The 22,116-nt window shown below is 49.6% G+C and overlaps 1 protein-coding gene across 1 annotated transcript in view; it reads left to right on the top strand.

Annotated features, from left to right (window-relative positions):
* Positions 1-8,345: 8,345 nt before the first annotated feature.
* The window catches only part of LOC135054747 (gastrula zinc finger protein XlCGF26.1-like), an 89,061-nt gene continuing 75,290 nt past the window's right edge, over positions 8,346-22,116 (top strand). The window contains exon 1 of the mRNA XM_063958052.1: positions 8,346-8,513. The gene's annotated coding sequence lies outside the window, so the exon portion shown is untranslated. The remainder of the gene's footprint in view (positions 8,514-22,116) is intronic.

Below are 22,116 nucleotides of genomic sequence, written 5' to 3'. Positions count from 1 at the left end.
ACATGGTCTTCCATAAACACATTCATCAGACATTATGCCTTGGATACTTTTGCCTCTCATGACGCAGACTTCGGGCGAAAGGTCCTCCTGTGCAATCAGGAGCGTCCCCACCACTAAAATGGCTTTGGGAATCCCAATGTTATCCTGTGGATAATCCTGTGGACCCAGCCAGAGAAATAAACGTTATGGTAAGAACTTACCGTTGATAACGTGATTTCTCTTATGTCCACAGGGATCCCACCCTGACGCATCTGACTTGAGGATCTAGACAAACACTAAAAACCTCTTCCTTCTTGTATGGAAGGGTGTGCATGTGTGTTCTTATCGCCTGTACAGGTCTCTACTTAATGTTCCTGCCTAAAATCGCTGTGGAAAGAACTGATCTGACTGAGTCAGTGGGCGGGACTATATGGTGGAGGCCCCAATGCATCCTGGGAGGCTAGAAAGCTCGTGACCGTGTTGGTGCCATTTTCTCTGTCGCTCGACAATATCCCAATGTTATCCTGTGGATACCTGTGGACATAAGAGAAATCACGTTATCAACGGTAAGTTCTTACCATAACGTTTATATATATATATATATATATATATATACACACACACACACACACATTATAAAGCCAGGGGTGCGGCACTGACATGAGGGAGAGGGCCCCCGTCTTAAGTGCATACCCTCCAACAATTTACACATAAAAATGTGAAAAGGGGGCGTGGCCACTGGTCTCTTCCAATACTTTCAGTGACCGTTTAGAGAGTCAAAAATCGGTACAGACCATTAAAAAAAAAAAGGTGCTGTACCTGCCAAAAAGGTACAGTTGGAGGGTATGTAAGTGCCCTGGGCCCCCCGAAGGCTTAATCTGGCCCTGACCACATATCAGTGTGTGCTGGAGCTAGGGATGACCATCGATGATTCAAAATCATTGATGGTTTATGGCCGATGTCGAATACTTTTGCCGTCAATGGGGAGAACCAGATGGTTTCCCTCCATCGATGAATAGGTATAACCAAATTATTAATTTTTTTATGAGGGGTCAAGACAGAGCATAGCCTGGACCCTGACACACATGAAACCCTGTCCCCCTATTCTGATTGGCCCATGGGCTAGTCAGATGAAAATACAGGGATGACCATCGATAGTGAGAACCATCGATGGTCATCCACTGCATAGTTGGCTGCCATTGATGGTTACTTGCCATATTGCTATCGGTGGCAACCACACAGATGGCTGTCCCTAGCCGAACCTGCATCATTCCCCATAATAGATCACTGTGCGGTCCCCTCCCCTATATTATAATAGGATTTTAATACCTACCGGTAAATCCTTTTCTCCTAGTCCGTAGAGGATGCTGAGGTCCACTTCAGTACCATGGGGTATAGACGGTTCCGCAGGAGCCATGGGCACTTTAAGACTTTTCAAGGGTGTGAACTGGCTCCTCCCTCTATGCCCCTCCTCCAGACCTCAGTATAGGAACTGTGCCCAGGGAGATGGACATTTCGAGGAAAGGATTTACTTTTAATTTAATGGTGAGATTATACCAGCTCACACCTCAACCATGCCGTACAACATGGCATTCAACATAACACACGCCAACAGGCATGAACAATTGCAGCAACATGCTGAAATAACCGTAACACAACATTAGTGTAACTACAAAATTAACAACTGCAGGTAAAGTACGCACTGGGTCGGGTGCCCAGCATCCTCTACGGACTAGGAGAAAAGGATTTACCGGTAGGTATTAAAATCCTATTTTCTCATACGTCCTAGAGGATGCTGGGGTTCACTTCAGTACCATGGGGTCTATACCAAAGCTCCAGTACGGGCGGGAGAGTGCGGATGACCCTGCAGCACCGATTGACCAAACTTGAGGTCCTCAGCGGCCAAGGTGTCAAACTTGTAAAACTTAGCAAACGTGTTTGACCCTGACCAAGTAGCTGCTCAGCAAAGCTGTAATGCCGAAACCCCCCGGGCAGCCGCCCAGGATGAGCCCACCTTTCTAGTAGAATGGGCCTTCACTGATTTCGGTAACGGCAATCCAGCCGTAGAATGAGCAATGCTGATCGCATTAAAGATCCAGCGTGCAATAGTCTGCTTAGAAGCAGGACACCCAATCTTGTTGGGAGCATAAAGGACAAACAGAGCTTCCGTTTTCCTTAGCCGAGCTGTTCTCGCAACATAAATCTTCAAAGCTCTAGCCACATCAAGAGACTTTGACTCAGTGAAAGTGTCAGTAGCTACTGGCACCACAATAGGTTGGTTTATGTGGAAAGACGTAACCACCTTTGGAAGAAATTGTTGACGAGTTCTTAACTCTGCCCTATCTTCATGGAAGATCAGGTACGGGCTCTTGTGAGACAAGGCCCCCAACAGACACCCACCTTGCGGATGCCAAGGCCAAAAGCATCACCACTTTCCAAGTGAGAAACTTCAACTCTATCTCCTGTAGAGGTTCAAACCAACTCGATTGAAGGAACTGCAACACCACATTAAGGTCCCATGGTGCCACAGGAGGCACAAATGGAGGCTGGATGTGCAGAACCCCTTTAACGAACGTCTGAACTTCTGGAAGGGAGGCCAATTGTTTTTGAAAGAAAACTGATAAGGCCAAAATCAGGACCTTGATTGAACCGAGTCCAAGGCCCGCATCCATACCAGCCTGCAGAAAATGAAGAAAACGTCCTAACTCAAACTATTCCATAGAAGCCTTCTTGGATTCACACCAAGACACATATTTTCTCCAAATACGGTGGTAATGTTTAGACGTTACTCCTTTCCTGGCCTGAATAAGAGTGGGGATGACTTCCTTGGGAATACCCTTTCGGGCTAGGATCCGGCGCTCAACAGCCATGCCGTCAAATGTCGCCGCGGTAAGTCTTGATACACGCACGGCCCCTGCTGTAGCAGGTCCTCACGAGGAGGAAGAGGCCGAGGATCTTCTATGAGCAACTCCTGAAGATCTGGATACCAAGCCCTCCTTGGCCAGTCTGGGGCAATGAGGTTCGCTCGAACCCTTGTTCTCCGTATGATTTTGAGAACTTTTGGTATCAGTGGAAGTGGAGGGAAGACATATACCGACCGAAACACCCACTGGGTCACCAGTGCATCCACTGCCATTGCTTGACGGTCTCTCGACCTGGAACAATATCTCTGAAGCTTCTTGTTGAGACGAGATGCCATCATGTCTATTTGAGAAACTCCCCAAAGACTTGTCACCTCTGCAAAGACTTCTTGGTGGAGGCCCCACTCTCCTGGATGGAGATCGTGTCTGCTGAGGAAGTCTGCTTCCCAGTTGTCCACTCCCGGAATGAAAATTGCTGACAGAGCTCTTACATGTCTTTCTGCCCAGAGGAGGATTTTTGACACCTCTGCCATTGCCGCTCTGCTTTTTGTTCCGCCTTGACGGTTTATGTACGCGACTGCTGTTACATTGTCCGACTGGATCTGCACGGGTTGATCTTGAAGAAGATGTACCGCTTGTAGAAGGCCGTTGTAAATGGCTCTCAATTCCAGACCGTTTATGTGAAGGCAGGATTCCTGACTTGACCATTTTCCTTGGAAGCTTTCCCCCTGTGTGACTGCTCCCCAGCCTCGGAGACTTGCATCCGTGGTTACCAGGACCCTGTCCTGAATCCCGAACCTGCGTCCCTCTAATAGGTGAGAACTGTGTAGCCACCACAGGAGCGAAATCCTGGCTTTAGAGGACAGGATTATCTTCCGGTGCATGTGTAGGTGGGATCCGGACCACTTGTCCAACAGGTCCCACTGGAATACTCTGGCATGGAATCGGCCAAACTGTATGGCCTCGTAGGCCGCTACCATCTTCCCCAACAACCGAATGCATTGATGTATCGACACTCTTGTTGGTTTCAAAATTTGTTTACCATTCTCTGGATTTCTAGAGCTTTTTCTACTGGAAAAAAAACCCTCTGTACTTCTGTGTCCAGTATCATCCCCAAAAAGGACAATCTCGTCGTCGGTTCTAACTGCGACTTTGGAAAGTTCATGATCCAACCGTGTTGTTGGAGCACTGACAGGGAGAGTGCAATGTTCTGCACCAATTGTTCCCTGGATCTCGCTTTTATCAGGAGATCGTCCAGGTAAGGAATTATATTGACTCCTTGTTGTCGAAGGAGGACCATCATCTCTGCCATCACCTTGGTGAATACCCTCGGTGCCATGGAGAGTCCGAACGGCAACGTCTGGAACTGGTAATGGTAATCCTGTACTGCGAATCTCAGATAAGCTTGGTGAGGAGGATATATGGGAACATGTAAGTAAGCATCTTTTATGTCTAACACCATGAAGTCCCCTTCCTCCAGACTGGAAATCACTGCCCTCAGAGATTCCATCTTGAACTTGAACCTTTTCAAGTAGAGATTCAAATTTTTCAGGTTTAAAATTGGTCTGACCGAGCTGTCCGGGTTCGGAACTACGAAGAGGCTTGAATAAAAACCTTCTCCTTGCTGTGACATGGGTACCAGGACAATGACTTGATCCTGACATAATTTTTGAATTGCAGCTGTTACTACTTCTCTGTCCGGAAGAGAAGCTGGCAAGCTCGATTTGAGAAATCGGCATGGGGGGACGTCTTGAAACTCTAGTTTGTATCCATGGGACACTATTTGTAAGACCTATGGGTCCAGGCCAGATTGAAGTCAGATCTGACTGAAAAGTTTCAGACGTGCTTCCACCCGAGCGGACTCCCGCAAGGTAGCCCCAGCGTCATGCTGCAGATTTGGCAGAAGCAGATGTTGATTTCTGCTCCTGCGATCCTGGAGACGCTGCAGATTTTTTCCCTTTTACCCTTCCTCTACCTGCAAAGAAAGGGGAACCTTTGGCCTTTTTGTATTTGTTGGGCCGAAAGGACTGCATCTGAGAGTGATGTCTTTTTTGACGGTGCAGGAGCATAGGGCAAGAATGTCGACTTACCTGCAGTAGCCGCAGAGACCAACGCATCCAGCCCATCTCCAAATAAGGCCTCACCTTTATACGGGAGAGCCTCCATATTCCTTTTGGAGTCTGCGTCAGCATTCCATTGGCTAATCCACAATGCCCTCCGTGCTGAGATTGCCATGGTAGCGGGTCTTGATCCTAAGAGACCAATATCTTTCATGGTTTCTAGCACGTACGCAGCATCTATGATATGACCTAACGTTAGGAGTATCTCGTCTCCATCTATTGTGTCAATGTCTAATGACAAGTTTTCTGACCACTTTTCAATAGCACTACTCACCCACGCACAGACAATGGTAGGCCTGAGTAGTGTCCCATTGGCCACATCAAAAGATCACCTCACTAACTTGCGGTCTGTCGGCTCCTTATGTGAAGCCATTCCAGGCACAGCGAGAAACACCTTTTCTCTTTTATGACAGGGCCCTGTCTTAAATGCGGGGTGACTCCCACCTTTTGGAAAAAGGTAATCTGCCTGAATTCCTTTTGGGAATCTGAAATTTATTTTCAGGTTAAATCAGACTCCCTCCAAGAGACTGTTCAACTCCTGAGGTGGAGGGAAAATTACATTACTTCTTTACTAAAGTAAACCCTCTCCTTGTGGTAAAAGAGGGGGCTTCGTAACTTCTAACACCTCCTTTATAGCTAAAACATGTTTTGAATGCCTTTCGCTAATTTAGGACCTATTTCCCTGGAATCACTAGTGTCGACACAGGAATCAGAGTCCGTGTCGGTATCAGTTTGTACTACTTGTGCAAATTTGTATGTGACCCAGAGGGGTCCCTGTGGATGAAAGGCAGAACTATTAAAAATCACATCTTCAACAGATTATTTTCAGTTTTCTGCATGAGATTCAGTCCAACCTCTTACTGATATGATTCACACTATCATGTAACCTTTCACCCAGTCAGGCTCTTGGTGTCATATTACAACTCTGTGTCCCTAACATGGCTTCCTCAGGGGAAGAGCTCCCTGCCTCAGACATGTCACACACGTGCACAACCACACCACAGACACTCCGGGACTTATAGGGGACAGACGCACAGTAAAATCTGTCAGAAGGACACAGATAGGATTTGCCAGTTCACAACCCAGCGCCAGTAACACAATGTCTGTGAACACAAAATGCCCACTGACATGCAGAGATTTTATAATGTTACTCACACAAGTTATTATATAGCACCAAATTCACTGTGTCCCCCCCCCCCCCCCCCTGTTTTGCACCCTGATACTTGTTCAGCAGTGGAGGACCAGCGTTCTTCTCTGCAGCCTGAAAGGAGAGAAAATGGTGCTGAGCAGTGTGCTGGCTGACTGAGGAGGCGTGTTTCTCCTCAGCTTTTATGAGGTAATTTTTTTATACTGGCGGGGGTAGGACTGTGCCTCAGCAACTTATGTCCCTTATTTATGCCAGTTTCAATAGGTTTCATGCTGCCCAGGGTACCCCCCCCCCCACACCCTGCACCCAGCAGTGCCTGTGTATGTGTGGGCAACATGGCGCGCTGTGCTCCCGCCAGCCGCGCGGTACCTTTAGCCGTCACCTTGATTGAAGATCCTTTCTTCTAACACTCACCTGTCTTCTGGCTCTGCAAGGGGGGTGATGTCGTGCTGTGGGAGTGAGCACATAGCCGCAGCTAATGTTCAGTACCCTTCAGGAGCTAATGGTGTACTGTCAGCCAGAAGCAAAGCCATGAAACTATTCGGGAAGTTGGTTCCTACTTCTGCCCCCTAAGTCCCACGAAGCAGGGAGACTGTTGCCAGCAGTTCTCCCTGAAAACAAAAAAGCTAACATAAGTCTTTTCAGAGAAACTCAGTAGAGCTCCCCTGGAGTGCATCCAGTCTGCCTGGGCACATTTTCTAAACTGAGGTCTGGAGGAGAGGCATAGAGGGAGGAGCCAGTTCACACCCTGGAAAAGTCTTAAAGTGCCCATGGTTCCTGCGGAACCGTCTATACCCCATGGTACTGAAGTGGACCCCAGCATCCTCTAGGATGTATGAGAAAATAATACTACTACATATCATTGTGTGCCTGGAGCTGTGTTATTCTCCTTCATATATCACTGTAGAGTCCCCTCCCCTCTATATAATATAATACCACGGAATGCATTCAAAATGCCAGCTGCCGGGATCCTGAAAGCCGGCATTTTAGAGACGTCCGGAATACCGTCACCTGACCGTAATTCCCACTCGGTTGGTGGGTCCATGCCACCAATGAAGTGGGAATAGAACACGCCACCGGGCCAGACGCATGGTGAGCGGAGCAAACTTACCTACACTCCTGGAAGCTGTGGGAGGATCCCGGTTTTTGGAGTAGCCCCCCCCGCACGACTAGGCAGGTCTCCCGCATCCTGCTCGCACCCTAGTGTTGACGGCGTAAGCTGAACTGTGGTGCGGAGACGGCAGGGAAGCTCAATGCTTCTCTGCTCGGCACCTGGCACTGGCTCCGCCCCCGACCTCCCAGCAAGTAATGCGGGCTGCCGCGCAGTCAGCAAGCTACGCATGCGCAAAGGGACCTGCCGCTGGACTCCGCGCATCGCAGGGAGGGACCGCTGGAGATGACCTCACCGCAGGAGCCCCAGACACCGCAGCGCATCGTCGGAAGGGTGAGTAAACATGAATTGCTACTTATTACAGCTATACATCGCATCAAAGCAATTCTGTTTTCGTTTTCTTAGTGAATAGACCCCCAAAGGAGTAATTGGTGGCGTGAATAGTAGAAGAACTATCCCACTGGCCTAGCTCCTCCCCCTAGTGTCGTGGCTCCTCCCCCTGACCTCAGAGGTCCTTCAGCCTACTTGATTCTAGCATGGTTGGTTCTATATCGGAGGGGCTGAAGGGACCTTGTGACGTATCTAGGGGAGGAGCTACGTCACCAGGGGGAGGAGCTACGGGCGAACATGGTACCCGAAAAGTACCCTCGCGGGCTCGCTTCGCTCGCCACGCTTCGGGCACGGTGGCTCGCTCCGCTCCGCTTCGCTCACCACCTAATTACTAAAGGTAATAGTTGGTGGCGTGGACAGTAGAGGAACTATCCCGCTGGCGTAGCTCCTCCCCCTTGTGTCGTAACTCCTCCCCCAAATGGAAAAGGTCCCTTAGCCCACTTGATTCTAGCAGCTACCATTCTTTAGCATCTACCATAGCCTGACACTTCCAAAATGGCGGCTGAATTACCTACCTGTAGTCCCGCCCCTCTGCGCCGTCACTTGCGAAATGTGGCGTCAGTTTGACAGGGTAACGGCCTCTCCCGTTGAACTATTGATACTGCTTTCCCTCTAGTGATAAATTGAAGGTGACGTCGCGATGGCTGCAAATATATAGACCGTGGGTGGGCGGAGCCTTGACGTCCGATTTGCTGTCGTTTTTGTTCCAAATGTAGAGTTGTACTTCATTGTACAATACTTGTCCTGTCCTTTGCGCAATAAGGCGGCGGCCATTTTCTTGTATACCAGGCCGGCCCGGCACCGCAGGAAGTTTTGCGTGTAGTTTTGGTGCGGCCTGCGGCCATTTCGTTCTGGGCTGAACTTTATCACTCCCGTTATAAAGCAGAAGCTGAGACAAGCAGACGGTAATGATATTATTATCGCTATTATGCTTGGCCTATAGGCTGAGCTGACTCAGGTGTCCTGTTGGGTTGCTGCACTACTGCTGGAGCAGGCCGTTGTTCCTTGCTATTACACAGCTGGAGCAGACTCTGGTGCTGCATAATCATTATAGAAGTGGTTGCACTATAGTGTGTTCTTGCTGTAATACAGGGGGCGGTATGTCAAAGGGGAAGAGTTCTCAAATATCTTTACTTTTGCTTTAAAAAATTACTTTTGACTCCCAAACAACAAAAAACACGCTAAAATCTTTAAGTTAAAAATGTTATGTTCCAATCCGCCGAAATACTAAGGGACCCCCTTATTAATGATCACAATTAGGGCGCAATATTAGCGCCCACAATCATATTGCAATATGCGCTGACTACGGTTGAATATTATGCGACGTGGTAAGTCATGCTGCCCTCACATGCAGAGCGGCCATCGCTGCGGAGGGTTTCGGGGGAACCCTCCGCCGGTTTATTACACAATCTGTAGCCCGTAGGCTACAGAGGGCTACCGCCATCTTCGTATGGGGGTAGATGCGGGAGCTGATCTCCGGAAATGCACTACATTCCCGAAGCTGGTAAATCGGATAGCTTTGCATCCCCCAAAGAATCCTATGGGGGTTTCAGCTGCCAGCGGGAATGGAGGGAAACACACCAGATAATTGGAGACACCTGCTGCAGTCCCTCTGTCATACATTCAGATGATGATAATATTTGCAATTAACCCCCGAAAAAGGGTGTTTTCAGGGATTAAGCAGCAAAAATTCAATTACAAAAGGGCCTCCAAGAACCTAATCTGCACTGCAGATCTCCCGAGTTGGGTATGTTATCCGGGCAGATGGGATGCTGGCGGTCACATGACCAATAGTGGCATTTCAACACCGGGTGGCGTAAGTATTCTACCCCGTCCCCTACCCTAATCCTCCAAGGTGGGGGGGTGTCAGCTATGGCTAACGACCCCATTAGTGCCTAACCTGTACACCTATACTCCCCTTCGGTGTGTCGGTTGTTGGTGTTCCGTCGCCAGTTTCCTGAGTGGTGTCGGGATTCCAGCATGGGTCACAAGACTACCGGCATCCCAACCACCAGGATGCCAAATGCCTCCCCGATCTCCAAAATAAACATGTATATTATATGGAATCATAACCAGGCGAAAGTGGTAAAGTCATAAATACATTTGCTACAGTTTCTAATAAAAATGATTACATCGGACAACAGTTGACAGGATTAGTGAAACAATGTAGCACCCTGTAATCAAGTTATATAAAGTGGAGATTTTGATAATAATTTGAATAGCACACGTTTCATGCTTGGCACTCTATTGTCTGAACATGTGTCGGATTGCCACAATATTGTACTGTATATAAAAAGGCCAGGAGTATAAAGGCTGTTGAAATTAAAAGGCATCTAGAACAGGTTCCTCAGGTTAGTCACCCTCTAAATGTTGGTAACCGGTCTTTAAGTCGACAACACTTAGGTCGATAATCGTTACGTTGACCACTATTGGTCGACATGGAAAAAGGTCAGCATGAGGTTTTCACTTTTTTTCTCTTACGTCCTAGAGGATGCTGGGGTCCATATTAGTACCATGGGATATAGATGTGTCCACTAGGAGCCACTGGCACTTTAAGAGTTTAATAGTGTGGGCTGGCTCCTCCCTGGAGCTCTCCAGAGTTTCTCTAGTAAAAGGTTTTTTGTTTAATTATTTTACAGGGAGGCTGCTGGCAACAGCCTCCCTGCAGCGAGGGACTGAGGGGGGGAGCAGTGTCCGCCCTGTGGGGTCTGAGCCACTGTCTCCACTGACTGGACACTGAGCTCCAGAGGGGTCTGATCGTTCTCCGCCACAGGGGACCGCTCGCCCCAGCAGCATGCCGCCACCCCCTTGCAGAGCTGAAGAATCGGTGGTGAGTGAGACACCGACCCCCCCCCCCCCCCTAGCAGGCGGGGGGTCGATGTGAAGATGGCGGCAACAGGGTAGGAGCGTGTTTGGTCTCCTTTAGCTATCTCCAGGGACACTGTGTCATATGCTGTGGGATGATCCCATTCCATGTAATCAGGATAGCACTGGTTTAGCACAGATTCCAGCAAGGGAACCTGAATGGTTTTCCTCTATCAAATCTTGGATTACTCAGATTTCTGACAGGGTTGCGAGTAATGAGTCTACAACCCAGGTATTACAGAACTCAATGGCAGTATGGCCCGATTTTGGTACCTCAGGACGCCCCGCTATATACCCCCCAAAACGTGTGCTTGTTAACATCACGCAAGATGACACGGATACCGATTCTGATACCACAGACGGTAATGGGGATGTGTTGCGGGGGTCTACCTCTTGCAAAGGGGGTGCAATTAATGATAGAGGCTATCAGGGATGTGTTAAATATAAATGATACCACAGCTGAGCAGGTTGAAGCGGCTTTTCTCTAACGTCCTAGTGGATGCTGGGGACTCCGTAAGGACCATGGGGAATAGACGGGCTCCGCAGGAGACAGGGCACTTTAAGAAAGAATTTGGATACTGGTGTGCTCTGGCTCCTCCCTCTATGTCCCTCCTCCAGACCTCAGTTTGAATCTGTGCCCGGACGAGCTGGGTGCTACTTGGTGAGCTCTCCTGAGCTTGCTAAAAAGAAAGTATTTTGTTAGGTTTTTTTATTTTCAGAGAGATCTGCTGGCAACAGGCTCTCTGCTACGTGGGACTGAGGGGAGAGAAGCAGCCCTACTCACCGAAGATAGGTCCTGCTTCTTAGGCTACTGGACACCATTAGCTCCAGAGGAATCGTACACAGGATCGCACCCTTGGTCGTCCGATCCCGGAGCCGCGCCGCTGTCCCCCTCGCAGAGCCAGAAGACAGAAGCCGGTGTCTGAAGCAAGAAGACGTCGAAATCGGCGGCAGAAGACTCCAGTCTTCATATGAGGTAGCGCACAGCACTGCAGCTGTGCGCCATTGCTCCCACACTAACCCACACACTCTGGTCACTGTAGGGTGCAGGGCGCAGGGGGGGGGGGGGGGGGCGCCCTGGGCAGCAATTAGGAACCTCTTAGCAAAAAGCAGCATATATACAGTTGGGCACTGTATATATGCATGAGCCCCCGCCATTATTTTACACACAAACGCGGGACAGAAGCCCGCCGCTGAGGGGGCGCGGCTTCTTCCTCAGCACTCACCAGCGCCATTTTCTCTCCACAGCTCCGCTGAGAGGAAGCTCCCCAGGCTCTCCCCTGCAGAATCACGGTAGAAGAGGGTAAAAAGAGAGGGGGGGCACATAAATTTGGCGCAAAAACAGTATATACAGCAGCTACTGGGTTAACACTAAGTTACTGTGTGATTCCTGGGTCATATAGCGCTGGGGTGTGTGCTGGCATACTCTCTCTCTGTCTCTCCAAAAGGCCTTGTGGGGGAACTGTCTTCAAATAGAGCATCCCCTGTGTGTGTGGTGTGTCGGTACGCTTGTGTCGGCATGTTTGACGAGGAAGGCTATGTGGAAACAGAGCAGGAACAAATGAATGTGGGGTCGCCGCCGACGGCACCGACACCCGATTGGATGGATATGTGGAAGGTTTTAAATGATAATGTTAATTCCTTGCATAAAAGGTTGGATAAAGCTGAAACCTTAGGACAGTCGGGGTCTCGGCCCATGCCTGATCCTATGTCGCAGAGGCCGTCAGGGTCTCAGAAGCGCCCACTATCCCAAATTGTTGACACAGATATTGACACGGATTCTGACTCCAGTGTCGATGGCGATGAGACAAAGTTACAGCCTAAAATGGCTAAAGCCATCCGTTACATGATTATAGCAATGAAAGATGTGTTGCACATCACAGAGGAAACCCCAGTCCCTGACAAGAGGGTTTATATGTATGGGGAAAAAAGGCAAGAGGTGACCTTTCCCCCTTCACATGAGTTAAATGAGTTATGTGAAAAGGCTTGGGAATCTCCAGATAGGAAACTGCAGATTTCCAAACGGATGCTTATGGCGTATCCCTTCCCGCCAACGGACAGGCTACGCTGGGAATCCTCCCCTAGGGTGGACAAAGCTCTAACACGCTTATCCAAGAAGGTAGCCCTGCCGTCACAGGATACGGCCACCCTAAAGGATGCTGCTGATAGAAAGCAGGAGGGTATCCTGAAGTCCATTTATACACATTCAGGTACCTTACTAAGGCCGATGATTGCGTCGGCCTGGATGTGTAGTGCGGTAGCAGCATGGACAGATACCTTATCTGAGGAACTTGATACCTTGGATAAGGATACTATATTACTAACCCTGGGGCATATAAAAGACGCTGTCCTATATATGAGAGATGCTCAAAGAGACATTAGCCTACTGGGCTCTAGAATAAATGAAATGTCGATTTCTGCCAGAAGGGTCCTGTGGTTTCGGCAATGGACAGGCGATGCCGACTCAAAAAGGCACATGGAGGTTTTACCTTACAAGGGTGAGGAATTGTTTGGGGACGGTCTCTCGGACCTGGTCTCCACAGCTACGGCTGGAAAGTCTAATTTTTTGCCATATGATTCCTCACAACCTAAGAAAGCACCGTATTACCAAATGCAGTCCTTTCGATCACAAAAAGGCAAGAAAGTCCGAGGTGCGTCCTTTCTTGCCAGAGGCAGAGGTAGAGGAAAGAAGCTGCACAACACAGCTAGTTCCCAGGAACAGAAGTCCTCCCCGGCTTCCACTAAATCCACCGCATGACGCTGGGGCTCCACAGGCGGAGCTAGGCCCGGTGGGGGCGCGTCTCCGAAATTTCAGCCACAAGTGGGTTCACTCCCAGGTGGATCCCCGGGCTATAGAGATTGTGTCTCAGGGATACAAGCTGGAATTCGAAGAGATGCCCCCTCACCGTTACCTCAAATCGGCCCTGCCAGCTTCCCCCTTAGAGAGGGAAATAGTGTTAGCTGCAATTCACAAATTGTATCTTCAGCAGGTGGCGGTAAAGGTTCCCCTCCTTCAACAGGGAAGGGGTTACTATTCGACCATGTTTGTGGTACCGAAAGCGGATGGTTCGGTCAGACCCATATTAAATTTAAAAGCCCTGAACATATACCTAAAAAGGTTCAAGTTCAAAATGGAATCGCTCAGAGCGGTCATCGCAAGCCTGGAAGGGGGGGATTTTATGGTGTCTCTGGACATGGGATCAGTACTAAATGCCGCCGGTCGGAATCCCGGCGGTCGAAATACCGACGCCGGAATCCCGACCACACAATCCCGACAGGGGTGGTGAGCGGAACGAAGCCCCTTGCGGGCTCGCTTCGCTCGCCACGCTGCGGGCACGGTGCCTCGCTACGCTCGGCACACTATTATATTCTCCCTCTATGGGTGTCGTGGACACCCACGGAGGGAGAATATGTCGGGATTGTGGCGGTCGGGATTCCGGCGTCGGTATTTCGACCGCCGGGATTCCGTCCGGCGGCATCCTGACCGCATCCCCTGGACATAAAGGATGCATACCTTCATGTCCCCATTTATCCACCTAATCAGGCGTACCTCAGATTTGTGGTACAGGATTGTCATTACCGATTCCAGACGTTGCCGTTTGGTCTCTCCACGGCACCGAGAATATTTACCAAGGTAATGGCGGAAATGATGGTGCTCCTGCGAAAGCAAGGGGGTCACAATTATCCCATACTTGGACGATCTCCTCATAAAGGCGAGGTCCAGAGAGTAGTTGCTGATCAGCGTAGCACGCTCTCGGGAAGTATTACAACAGCACGGCTGAATTCTGAATATTCCAAAGTCGCAGCTGATTCCTACAACGCGTCTGCCCTTCCTGGGCATGATTCTGGACACAGACCAGAAGAAGGATTTTCTCCCGATGGAGAAGGCTCAGGAACTAATGACACTGGTCAGGGACCTCTTAAAACCAAAAACAGGTGTCGGTGCATCAACGCACGCGAGTCCTGGGAAAGATGGTGGCATCGTACGAGGCCATTCCCTTTGGCAGGTTCCATGCAAGGACCTTTCAATGGGATCTGTTGGACAAGTGGTCCGGATCACATCTACAGATGCATCGGCTGATCACCCTATCCCCCAGGGCCAGGGTGTCTCTGCTGTGGTGGCTGCAGAGTGCTCACCTTCTCGAAGGCCGCAGATTCGGCATTCAGGACTGGGTCCTGGTGACCACGGATGCAAGCCTCCGATTGTGGGGGGCAGTCACACAGGGAAGAAATTTCCAAGGGGTGTGGTCAAGTCAGGAGACTTGCCTTCACATCAAATATCCTGGAACTAAGGGCCATATACAACGCCCTAAGTCAAGCGGAGAACCTGCTTCGCGACCAATCGGTGCTGATCCAGTCAGACAACATCACCGCAGTGGCTCATGTAAACTGCCAAGGCAGCACAAGGAGCAGGGTGGCGATGGCGGAAGCCACCAGAATTCTTCGCTGGGCGGAGAATCACGTAAGAGCACTGTCAGCAGTGTTTATTCCGGGAGTGGACAACTGGGTAGCAGACTTCCTCAGCAGGCACGACCTCCACCCGGGAGAGTGGGGACTTCATCAAGAAGTCTTCGCGCAGATTGCAGGTCGGTGGGAACTGCCACAGGTGGACATGATGGCATCCCGCCTCAACAAAAAGCTACAGAGGTATTGCGCCAGGTCAAGAGACCCTCAGGCGATAGCTGTAGACGCACTAGTGACACCGTGGGTGTTCCAGTCGGTTTATGTATTTCCTCCTCTTCCTCTCATTCCCAAGGTGCTGAGAATCATAAGAAAAAGAGGAGTGAGGACAATACTCGTTGTTCCGGATTGGCCAAGAAGGACTTGGTATCCAGAGCTGCAAGAAATGCTCAAAGAGGACCCATGGCCTCTGCCTCTAAGACAGGACCTGTTGTAACAGGGACCTTGTCTGTTCCAAGACTTACCGCGGCTGCGTTTGACGGCATGGCAGTTGAACGCCGGATCCTAGCAGAAAAAGGCATTCCGGATGAGGTTATTCCTACGCTGATAAAGGCTAGGAAGGACGTGACGGCTAAACATTATCACCGTATATGGCGAAAATATGTTGCTTGGTGTGAGGCCAGGAAGGCCCCTACGGAGGAATTCCAGCTGGGCCGGTTCCTTCACTTCCTACAGTCGGGAGTGACTTTGGGCCTAAAATTGGGTTCCATTAAGGTCCAGATTTTGGCCTTATCCATTTTCTTTCAAAAGGAACTGGCTTCTCTTCCTGAAGTCCAGACGTTTGTAAAGGGAGTGCTGCATATTCAGCCTCCTTTTGTGCCTCCAGTGGCACCTTGGGATCTTAACGTGGTGTTGAGTTTCCTGAAGTCACACTGGTTTGAGCCACTCAAAACCGTGGAGTTAAAATTTCTCACCTGGAAGGTGGTCATGCTATTAGCCTTGGCTTCAGCTAGGCGTGTGTCAGAATTAGCGGCTCTGTCACATAAAAGCCCCTATCTGGTTTTCCATATGGACAGGGCAGAATTGCGGACCCGTCCACAATTTCTGCCAAAGGTGGTGTCATCCTTTCATATGAACCAACCTATTGTGGTGCCTGTGGCTACTCGTGACTTGGAGGATTCCGAGTTACTAGATGTGGTCAGGGCTTTGAAGGTTTATGTAGCCAGAACGGCTAGAGTCAGGAAAACTGAGTCGCTGTTTATCCTGTATGCACCCAACAAGCTGGGTGCTCCTGCTTCAAAGCAAACTATTGCTCGCTGGATCTGTAACACGATTCAGCAAGCTCATTCTGCGGCTGGATTGCCGCTTCCAAAATCAGTAAAAGCCCACTCCACAAGGAAGGTGGGCTCTTCTTGGGCGGCTGCCCGAGGAGTCTCGGCATTACAGTTTTGCCGAGCGGCTACTTGGTCAGGTTCGAACACTTTTGCAAAGTTTTACAAGTTTGATACCCTGGCTGAGGAGGACCTTGTGTTTGCTCATTCGGTGCTGCAGAGTCAATCGCACTCTCCCGCCCGTTTGGGGGCTTTGGTATAATCCCCATGGTCCTTACGGAGTCCCCAGCATCCACTAGGACGTTGGAGAAAATAATATTTTACTTACCGGTAAATCTATTTCTCTATCGTCCTAGTGGATGCTGGGGTTCCTGAAAGGACCATGGGGAATAGCGGCTCCGCAGGAGACAGGGCACAAAAAGTAAAGCTTTTCCAGATCAGGTGGTGTGCACTGGCTCCTCCCCCTATGACCCTCCTCCAGACTCCAGTTAGATTTTTGTGCCCGGCCGAGAAGGGTGCAATCTAGGTGGCTCTCCTAAAGAGCTGCTTAGAAAAAGTTTAGCTTAGGTTTTTTATTTTACAGTGAGTCCTGCTGGCAACAGGATCACTGCAACGAGGGACTGAGGGGAGAAGAAGTGAACTCACCTGCGTGCAGGATGGATTGGCTTCTTAGCTACTGGACATCAGCTCCAGAGGGACGATCACAGGTACAGCCTGGATGGTCACCGGAGCCGCGCCGCCGGCCCCCTTGCAGATGCTGAAGTCAGAAGAGGTCCAAAATCGGCGGCTGAAGACTCCTGCAGTCTTCTAAAGGTAGCGCACAGCACTGCAGCTGTGCGCCATTTTCCTCTCAGCACACTTCACACGCAGTCACTGAGGGTGCAGGGCGCTGGGGGGGGGCGCCCTGGGAGGCAAATGTAACCTATATAAAGGCTAAAAATACCTCACATATAGCCCCCAGAGGCTATATGGAGATATTAAACCCCTGCCTGGATTCACTAAATAGCGGGAGACGAGCCCGCCAAAAAAGGGGCGGGGCCTATCTCCTCAGCACACGGCGCCATTTCCTCTCACAGCTCCGCTGGTCAGGACGGCTCCCAGGTCTCTCCCCTGCACTGCACTACAGAAACAGGGTAAAACAGAGAGGGGGGGCAAATTTATGGCGATATTTTTATATATATAAAGCAGCTATAAGGGAGCACTTATTATAAGGCTATCCCTGTTATATATAGCGCTTTTGGTGTGTGCTGGCAAACTCTCCCTCTGTCTCCCCAAAGGGCTAGTGGGTCCTGTCTTCGTTAGGAGCATTCCCTGTGTGTCTGCTGTGTGTCGGTACGTGTGTGTCGACATGTATGAGGACGATATTGGTGTGGAGGCGGAGCAATTGCCAAATATGAGGATGTCACCCCCTAGGGAGTCGACACCAGAATGGATGCCTTTATTTATGGAACTACGGGATAGTGTCAACAGCAGTCGTTTGACGACATGAGACGGCCGGACAATCAATTAGTGCCTGTCCAGGCGACTCAAACACCGTCAGGGGCTGTAAAACGCCCTTTGCCTCAGTCGGTCGACACAGACCCAGACACAGGCACTGACTCCAGTGGTGACGGTGACGAATCAACCGTATTTTCCAGTAGGGCCACACGTTATATGATTTTGGCAATGAAGGAGGCGTTACATTTAGCTGATACTACAGGTACCACTAAACAGGGTATTATGTGGGGTGTGAAAAAACTGCCTATAGTTTTTCCTGAATCAGAAGAATTAAATGACGTGTGTAATGAAGCGTGGGTTGCTCCTGATAAAAAGCTGAAAATTTCAAAGAAATTATTGGCATTATACCCTTTCCCGCCAGAGGTTAGGGAGCGCTGGGAAACATCTCCTAGGGTGGACAAGGCGCTAACACGCTTATCTAAACAAGTGGCGTTACCCTCTTCTGAGACGGCCGCACTTAAAGATCCATCAGATAGGAGGATGGAAAATATCCAAAAAAGTATATACACACATGCAGGTGTTATACTACGACCAGCTATAGCGACTGCCTGGATGTGCAGTGCTGGGGTAGTTTGGTCAGAGTCCCTGATTGAAAATATTGATACCCTGGACAGGGACAATATTTTACTGTCGTTAGAACAAATAAAGGATGCATTTCTTTATATGCGTGATGCACAGAGGGATATCTGCACACTGGCATCACGGGTAAGTGCTATGTCCATTTCGGCCAGAAGAGCTTTATGGACGCGACAGTGGACAGGCGATGCGGATTCAAAACGGCATATGGAAGTTTTGCCGTATAAAGGGGAGGAGTTATTTGGAGTCGGTCTATCAGATTTGGTGGCCACGGCTACAGCCGGGAAATCCACCTTTCTACCTCAAGCTACTCCCCAACAGAAAAAGGCACCGACTTTTCAACCGCAGCCCTTTCGTTCCTTTAAAAATAAGAGAGCAAAGGGCTATTCATATCTGCCACGAGGCAGAGGTCGAGGGAAGAGACAGCAACAGGCAGCTCCTTCCCAGGAACAGAAGCCCTCCCCGGCTTCTCCAAAAGCCTCGGCATGACGCTGGGGCTTCTCAAGCGGACTCGGGGACGGTGGGCGGTCGTCTCAAAAATTACAGCGCGCAGTGGGCTCACTCGCAAGTAGATCCCTGGATCCTGCAGATAATATCTCAGGGGTACAGGTTGGAATTAGAGACAGATCCACCTCGCCGTTTCCTGAAGTCTGCTTTACCAACGTCCCCCTCCGAAAGGGAGACGGTTTTGGAAGCCATTCACAAGCTGTACTCTCAGCAGGTGATAGTCAAGGTACCTCTTCTACAACAAGGGAAGGGGTATTATTCCACTCTTTTTGTGGTACCGAAGCCGGATGGCTCGGTAAGGCCTATTCTAAATCTGAAGTCCTTGAACCTGTACATAAAGAAGTTCAAGTTCAAAATGGAGTCACTCAGAGCAGTGATAGCGAACCTGGAAGAGGGGGATTTTATGGTATCCTTGGACATCAAGGATGCGTATCTCCACGTTCCAATTTACCCCTCACACCAGGGGTACCTCAGGTTCGTTGTACAAAACTGTCACTATCAGTTTCAGACGCTGCCGTTCGGATTGTCCACGGCACCTCGGGTCTTTACAAAGGTAATGGCCGAGATGATGATTCTTCTTCGAAGAAAAGGCATATTAATTATCCCATACTTGGACGATCTCCTAATAAGAGCAAGGTCCAGAGAACAGCTAGAGATGGGATTAGCACTGTCTCAAGAAGTGCTAAAACAGCACGGGTGGATTCTGAATATTCCAAAATCCCAGTTAATGCCGACAACTCGTCTGCTGTTCCTAGGGATGATTCTGGACAAGGTTCAGAAAAAGGTTTTTCTCCCGGAGGAAAAAGCCAAGGAGTTATCCGAGCTTGTCAGGAACCTCCTAAAACCAGGAAAGGTGTCTGTACATCAATGCACAAGAGTCCTGGGAAAAATGGTGGCTTCTTACGAAGCAATTCCATTCGGCAGATTCCACGCAAGAATTTTCCAAAGGGATCTGTTGGACAAATGGTCAGGGTCGCATCTTCAGATGCACCTGCGGAAAACCCTGTCTCCAAGGACAAGGGTGTCTCTTCTGTGGTGGTTGCAGAGTGCTCATCTATTGGAGGGCCGCAGATTCGGCATACAGGATTGGATCCTGGTGACCACGGACGCCAGCCTGAGAGGCTGGGGAGCAGTCACACAAGGAAGAAACTTCCAGGGAGTATGGACGAGCCTGGAAACGTCTCTTCACATAAACATTCTGGAACTAAGAGCAATCTACAATGCTCTAAGCCAGGCAGAACCTCTGCTTCAGGGAAAACCGGTGTTGATCCAGTCGGACAACATCACGGCAGTCGCCCATGTGAACAGACAGGGCGGCACAAGAAGCAGGAGTGCAATGGCAGAAGCTGCAAGGATTCTTCGCTGGGCAGAGAATCATGTGATAGCACTGTCAGCAGTGTTCATCCCGGGAGTGGACAACTGGGAAGCAGACTTCCTCAGCAGACACGATCTTCACCCGGGAGAGTGGGGACTTCATCCAGAAGTCTTCCACATGCTGGTAACCCGTTGGGAAAGACCAATGGTGGACATGATGGCGTCTCGCCTCAAAAAAAAACTGGACAGGTATTGCGCCAGGTCAAGAGATCCGCAGGCAATAGCTGTGGACGCGCTGGTAACGCCTTGGGTGTACCAGTCGGTGTATGTGTTTCCTCCTCTGCCTCTCATACCAAAAGTATTGAGAATTATACGGCAAAGAGGCGTAAGAACGATACTAGTGGTTCCGGATTGGCCAAGAAGGACTTGGTACCCGGAACTTCAAGAGATGATCACGGAAGATCCGTGGCCTCTACCTCTAAGGAGGGACTTGCTTCAGCAGGGTCCCTGTCTGTTTCAAGACTTACCGCGGCTGCGTTTGACGGCATGGCGGTTGAACGCCGGATCCTAAAGGAAAAAGGCATGACGGAAGAAGTCATTCCTACTTTGATTAAAGCAAGGAAGGAAGTAACCGTGCAACATTATCACCGAATTTGGCGAAAATATGTTGCGTGGTGCGAAGATCGGAGTGCTCCGACGGAGGAATTTCAACTGGGTCGATTCCTACATTTCCTGCAATCAGGATTGTCTATGGGTCTCAAATTGGGATCTATTAAGGTTCAAATTTCGGCCCTGTCGATTTTCTTTCAAAAAGAATTGGCTTCAGTCCCTGAAGTCCAGACCTTTGTTAAGGGAGTGCTGCATATACAGCCTCCTGTGGTGCCTCCAGTGGCACCGTGGGATCTCAATGTGGTTTTGGATTTTCTAAAATCTCATTGGTTTGAACCACTAAAAAAGGTGGATTTGAAATATCTCACATGGAAAGTGACCATGCTTCTAGCCCTGGCTTCGGCCAGGAGAGTGTCAGAACTGGCAGCTTTATCTTACAAAAGCCCATATCTGATTTTCTATTCGGACAGGGCAGAACTGCGGACTCGTCCGCATTTTCTCCCTAAGGTGGTGTCAGCATTTCATCTGAACCAGCCTATTGTAGTGCCTGCGGCTACAAGTGACTTGGAGGACTCCAAGTTACTGGACGTTGTCAGAGCATTAAAAATATATATTGCAAGGACAGCTGGAGTCAGAAAATCTGACTCGTTGTTTATATTGTATGCACCCAACAAGATGGGTGCTCCTGCGTCTAAGCAGACGATTGCTCGTTGGATCTGTAGCACAATCCAACTTGCACATTCTGTGGCAGGCCTGCCACAGCCTAAATCTGTAAAGGCCCACTCCACAAGGAAGGTGGGCTCATCTTGGGCGGCTGCCCGAGGGGTCTCGGCATTACAACTTTGCCGAGCAGCTACGTGGTCAGGGGAGAACACGTTTGTAAAATTTTACAAATTTGATACTCTGGCTAAGGAGGACCTGGAGTTCTCTCATTCGGTGCTGCAGAGTCATCCGCACTCTCCCGCCCGTTTGGGAGCTTTGGTATAATCCCCATGGTCCTTTCAGGAACCCCAGCATCCACTAGGACGATAGAGAAAATAAGATTTTACTTACCGATAAATCTATTTCTCGGAGTCCGTAGTGGATGCTGGGCGCCCATCCCAAGTGCGGATTATCTGCAATAATTGTACATAGTTATTGTTAACAAATTCGGGTTATTGTTGAAGGAAGCCATCTTTCAGAGGCTCCGCTGTTATCATACTGTTAACTGGGTTTAGATCACAAGTTGTACGGTGTGATTGGTGTGGCTGGTATGAGTCTTACCCGGGATTCAAAATCCTCCCTTATTGTGTACGCTCGTCCGGGCACAGTACCTAACTGGAGTCTGGAGGAGGGTCATAGGGGGAGGAGCCAGTGCACACCACCTGATCTGGAAAAGCTTTACTTTTTGTGCCCTGTCTCCTGCGGA

This window comes from Pseudophryne corroboree, chromosome 3 (genome assembly GCF_028390025.1).
Source record: "Pseudophryne corroboree isolate aPseCor3 chromosome 3, aPseCor3.hap2, whole genome shotgun sequence".
Classification (NCBI taxonomy): Eukaryota; Metazoa; Chordata; class Amphibia; order Anura; family Myobatrachidae; genus Pseudophryne; species Pseudophryne corroboree.
Note: the sequence above shows the minus strand (reverse complement) of the source record. Positions and strands in the feature narration are given on the sequence as shown.